The sequence below is a fragment of the Rutidosis leptorrhynchoides genome, unplaced genomic scaffold, assembly GCF_046630445.1.
Source record: "Rutidosis leptorrhynchoides isolate AG116_Rl617_1_P2 unplaced genomic scaffold, CSIRO_AGI_Rlap_v1 contig604, whole genome shotgun sequence".
NCBI classification, from domain to species: domain Eukaryota; kingdom Viridiplantae; phylum Streptophyta; class Magnoliopsida; order Asterales; family Asteraceae; genus Rutidosis; species Rutidosis leptorrhynchoides.
Genome location: NW_027266826.1, coordinates 44,467 through 50,080, shown reverse-complemented (window position 1 = coordinate 50,080; position 5,614 = coordinate 44,467). Strand labels below are relative to the sequence as shown.

The following is a 5,614-nucleotide window of genomic DNA, read 5'->3' as shown; positions in this document are numbered from 1 at the left end:
CCAGACGGATTCCCACCCTGCTCGAGCGTTAACCTGCTTTTGTCGTATGTGGCTGCAACCACACGAGAATCAAGTCGGACCAAGTCCTCAAAGTTGCAATTTCTTCTTTTTCGTCCTCCTATTATTCATACTTGTTATTCTAAAATCTGATCACATATAAAAGTTCAAGTCCTTTCTTTTTTCATCTAACATCAAATTCATAATAATTAGTATAATTATCCAAATTTCAATAATTAGTATTATAGTTATGTACATGTGTACTAAGTGTCTTTGGCAGGCAAAAAGTAATTGCAAATAGAACCTCTTTTCGCCATATTAGCTCTTTTGTGAGGTCGAATCCAAGCATGAATCTCTCGTTGGATTTCTGGTGGTAACTCATTGATCACAGCTTGGTCAATCTCATCTATGTTGTAGTTCCATGAATCTCTTCTTTGTTCATTTTGTCCTGAACCATGTATACTGCTATTATCTTTTGCCAGCTTAACTTGGTTTAGATCTGCATTGCTATCTGGCGCTAATTGAGTGGGTTCCTCTATATTCAGGCTCGTGTCAGGGACAGTAGCGACGCGCCCCTTTGTTGAAGAGCTGCTAGGGTTGTGGCTCTTAAAGAATCTTAAGATTGAAGATGTTCCCTGCCATAACAGATTGAAGTTCAAATCATGATAAGACATGAACCAGTAATGACAGATTGAAGTGTATAGAGAAACCTTTTCTTTCGATTTGTTCCTTTTCTGTTGTTCATGTGATGCACAAGTAGATGTCGAATTCATGATTTTAAGTTCGCCCCCGGATATCTCTTTTTCTGACTTGGTTTGGATTGGTCCTGAACAGCTATCAATTTCTGTATGGAAGAGTTAAGTTATAATGATGGAAGAAAATTTTGAAAGAGTTCGGGAACAGAATTGTTGCAAGAACATTACCTTTATCGGCGAAGCCATTCTGTTTCTCCTCCTGTAGCTCGGATGATTTAATTTCCGAAAAGCTTTCATTACCTGAATTATCACCAACTTTTATTAAAACTCAAAGAAAAAAGGAGTAACAAGTCAACCCCAACAATGACAATTTGCAGAACAAAATACCAGACAATGAAGGTCGTTCAGCTTCTTCAATGAAACTACCTGAAATAGAACCTATCTTTTATTAAAATTCACAGAAATGAATGTTAAGTTAACCCAACAATTATAGCCTGCAGAACAAATACCTGATGGTGAAGTTGGATGTGGTTCAGCTTCTTGGATGGAACTTGATGGCGTTGAGTTTGACATATTTTGACCATGAAAGTATTTCATGATTGAATGTGTACCCTGCAAGAAGTCCCTCTCCACTGTTATAAGGTCATGAATTGATCTCCATACTCAGCATAGCAGATAACTTGGCAGTATACGATTCAACTTAAGGACAATTCAATCAATGGGAATGGACTAGAATAATTGGCGTAATTGACAATACTAAGGGAGTAAGATTGGTAACTGGTTTCACTTAGTTTCATTAGCAGTAAGAAGTTTTTTCTTCAAAGCAACAATGTAACAGCAACTTACAGATGGTAAATCCTCAATTTTAGTTGCTGAAACAGAAAGAGATGTTATTCCCCATCCCGCACGATGAGTTTTTTGAGTTTTAACCCCATAAGATTCCATATAATCACGTAATCCCACTTGAAATAGGCTGAAAGAATCTTCTTGAATCTTTGCAGCCCCATACCTTAATGGGCATGACTTTGAAGGGAAACTTCTATGAGAATCTGAGTCACCAGACTGTAGCGAAAGTCGTAATCAGAACAAAAGACAATAGATAGTGTTTGCAAGTTACGCACAAGAATGCCGACATAAAGATTGCACAAGGCATCCAACATAAGTTAATGAGCAAGTGACAAGGAGCACCTTGTATGCTCTTGCATTGAGAATCAGAGTTCGAGCGATCCTCTTGTTTTGGTCAAAATCAACGCTTAGGCGCTCACTGAGTTCTTCACTAAGTTGATTTAGCCAATGTCGAACCTGGAAAATCATAATAACCAAGGTTAGAGGATAAAAGCTAGAGATAGAAAGTTCTGTTTCAAATGTCAGCAGAAAGCCAGGAACAAGGAGGAGAAACATGCCTCCAGGGGGAAAGACAATGTATGTGAGAAAAAATCTTACAGCAGCAGTAGTCTTTAACGCCCGAGGACCAGGAAATGTCTTCCTGACCCATGGCTTTTTGGGAGAAGACGACCCTGGACTTCTTCCCCACTGATCCCTCGTGCAATATTCCATAGCCAAGTACTAGAGCAGAAAACGAAAATCAGAAACAACATTCTAAATAGCTTCAAATTTTACAATACATACTTGAAATCCAGTTCATAGGGAAGCTTCCCTTATTTACCCAAGGATACTAAGTAAATCAGAAGCAACTTCTAAAGTTAGAACTTGCAGCTTTTCCCTTCGTGCGTCATGCACAGCATCTCTTTGGGATATGTATTTAAAAAAAAATAACTCTTCCTAATTTCATTAAATAATAGATACTGACCCAGTATTTATGCCATAACATTCTTGTAGCTTCTCCTCAGAAAACTGCAAGAGATCTCCTACAGTGTTCACTCCCAGATCACTTTGTAAGGAACTCCCCAACTTGCCTCCAAGCTGTTTCCTGCATAGAAAGATCATATTAACTATATCAATTTAGCCGATAGAAAATACACAACACTAGAAGCGAACTGTTCTTGATAGAAGGAGATCAGCAGCCCTTGTACCAGTAATTTTCGTGGTTTTCAGCAAAGAAATGTGAGAGTTAGTGCTTTTTGAAATGAAACAAATATACTAGAAGTCTAGAACAGATGGGATATATCATAAAAAGGAGTCTTTCTTTCTTCTATTTAAAAAAGTGAGTAGGACACGATATCCATGTTGGCAAAGGTAGACACTGGAGGAAACTTGTTCAGGAAAGGAAAGTAAGGAAAAAAGAAAAGCAAATCGGACCAAGGACTTACATTTTCCTAATGGGAAACGAACTCAGCAAGTTTTCTACAGAAGAAGAAAGCACAACAGTTTGTTGTGCTGGTTTGTTCATGGCACTTGCAAGTTTGGCCAGCATCTGTCGAGAAAGGCATGCATACAAGCTTAGTGAGAGAAAATACAAAGGAAAGGTCCAACATAAAGAATATGCCGATATGACGTGATGAGCAGAAACTTGAGCGCCACAATATTTACCTTATTGTGAGCAATTCCAGCAGAACATGTAAACTCAGTTTCCTTCAAGACTTGCATCCTTAGTTCTGCTACAATGATGGCCCCACAAGCCAACAACTTATCACGGTGATCAGCATCGCTTCTAGATAACCACTTCCTTACATTCTCTTTGGAGTCACTTCCTTCCTGAAGTAAGAAAACCAACTTCTAACTAAAGACAATTCCCAACGCAAAACGAACTAAATTCATCAAAATTCCAATATTTTCTGCACAAGGAGGAACACTACAACACATTATTCCAACATAGAAGTTCCAATAGCACGGTCTCAATACCTCATGGTTCAGGCCCAAAACATGAGATTTAATGGCTTCATCATGAATCGCTTCTAAGCTCTCAGGAGGCATTTCAACCAGCATAGTCTCTGCTGCTTCAGTAAGGTCCAGATACACTTCATCAATCGATGCCCTCTCACAACGACCCTTCTTTGAAAGAATAGAAACCACCTGTAAAAGAAGTTCAGGAACCCACAATCAAATTTGATAGAAACCAACAAAGATAAAAAAGGTACAAACTACGAACACATCTGTAATCTGTATTTTAAGTCCAAGAGACCTCTGAACCCGCATTGCGATATGTATTCAAGTTAGCTTTACCACGAGCTACAGGGACTTGGACAAGATGGATTTGTGGGCAACGTCCTTTGCTTCATCCCCTCGCATTGAACTGAGAACATACCACATATAAAATTAAACCTCCCAGAGCAAAAACTTAGTTAGAAAAAAATTCATTCTTTACAACTTACCGCTTCACACCAAACTTTCGAGCTTCGTAACCAACAGCTATCAAGCCACCTCCTTTCCACTCGTTGTACTGTACAACCTGCTGTAGGTAAACCTCTTAATTCAGGCTGCTTCCGCTGCTCCACTGAATTTAAACCATACATTAACACTTCAAATTAACTTCAATTTCTATACAAAATTAAGATAATTTGGCGGTTGAAATCACAATTTATCCATTTGGCCAAAAAAAATCACTAAAATTGACTGAGAAAGAGAGTTTTAGTTTAAGGACCTTGAACGTAGAAACAGTCCATGTCAACGTGTGCGATGACCTTTGCATCAGACGACGGTTGTCTTGCCACAGGCATCTCTGAATTTGCGATCGGAAGAAGAAGAAAATGGAGGGAAACATTAAACACAGTGACTGTAAAATAAAGGGGATATGATGATGATGGGGACGATAAACTTTGGAAACGAAAAAACTTGGTTGAGAAGCCCATTCTCAAATTACTTTGTCTGGTTGGCCCATTTTTTAAATTAAAGTTTTGTTTTAGCCCATTTTAATATTTTGATTAGGTAGAGATTTGTTCGGCCCATTTTAATACTTAAATTCTTTCTCACCCATTTTATTTTTGGATTGAATTTTTCTGTTGACTATGTGCCTAAGTTCACAACTTCACATGGCTTAGAAGAATTATGTGAAAGCCAGAAGTCCAAGTAGTCAAAATCAAGTTAGAATAATATGAATATAGAATGTAGAATGATCGGAACGTAAAAGAATAAATGTTCCTATTATTGGAACGAAAAATAACATTAGAAAAGATTAGGGAGTAAAATTTTAAAAATTAAAAACTTTAGGGACTGTATAGTTCGATATATTATAATAAGGATCAAATTATGAAATTAAATTTATCATGGATGAAAAGTGAGAACGGTAGGAGCAATTATCATAGTTCCTAGCTACTTATCCTAAATATCGAAATTAAATTCTGTTAGTATTTATCCAAGAGGTAGGAATTAGAATACAGTTTATGAGGGGAATTTTGTTACTTTTTTTTTTCTAATGTTACTTGTGAGTTGTGAATTTGACTAGTCAATAATACCATTTTGGTGTTCCTAACCTTGTGAATTTTATTCCCACTTGCCTACTGGTTAATAGCCCAAGCACTCAATTGAGAAATATATTCTATGGAAAATCAAAGATTCGTTTTATAAGACATTCCTAGTTTCTTAATCCTTATCTAAATCCAGTAGTACATGTCAGCACCAAAAGTATATACCAAGAACATATGAATCTGCAGTGTATCTAGATGGAGTGATTTTTTATTTTCCTTTTGACATAGGAAAGGCTGGGCAAGGATTGAAGGGTCTTGCGTCGGGTATTTTTCTAGGTATCATGTGGTCATGAGAAAATATCATTAATTAATAGATAATATTTGAAAAACTTATTATATACCTAACTAATGATACCGTAATGATTTCGGTCAAAATAGCTTCTGAGATTAATTAACTAGTGGCTAATTCTCTTAAAAATGACTTAAATCATTAATTTTAATATATAAATTATTTTTATTTTATAATTTTATTTTATTTTTTTATTAAAATATTAATTATATGTGTGTATAAAGTTAATGGAAGGATAAAATAAAAAGAATATATTTATATTTTTAAAA

General features: G+C 36.3%; 1 pseudogene; it reads right to left on the bottom strand.

The window, feature by feature from the left end:
- Positions 1 to 260: 260 nt before the first annotated feature.
- On the bottom strand, positions 261 to 4,309 carry LOC139884810 (DNA polymerase eta-like; annotated as a pseudogene).
- Positions 4,310 to 5,614: the final 1,305 nt, after the last annotated feature.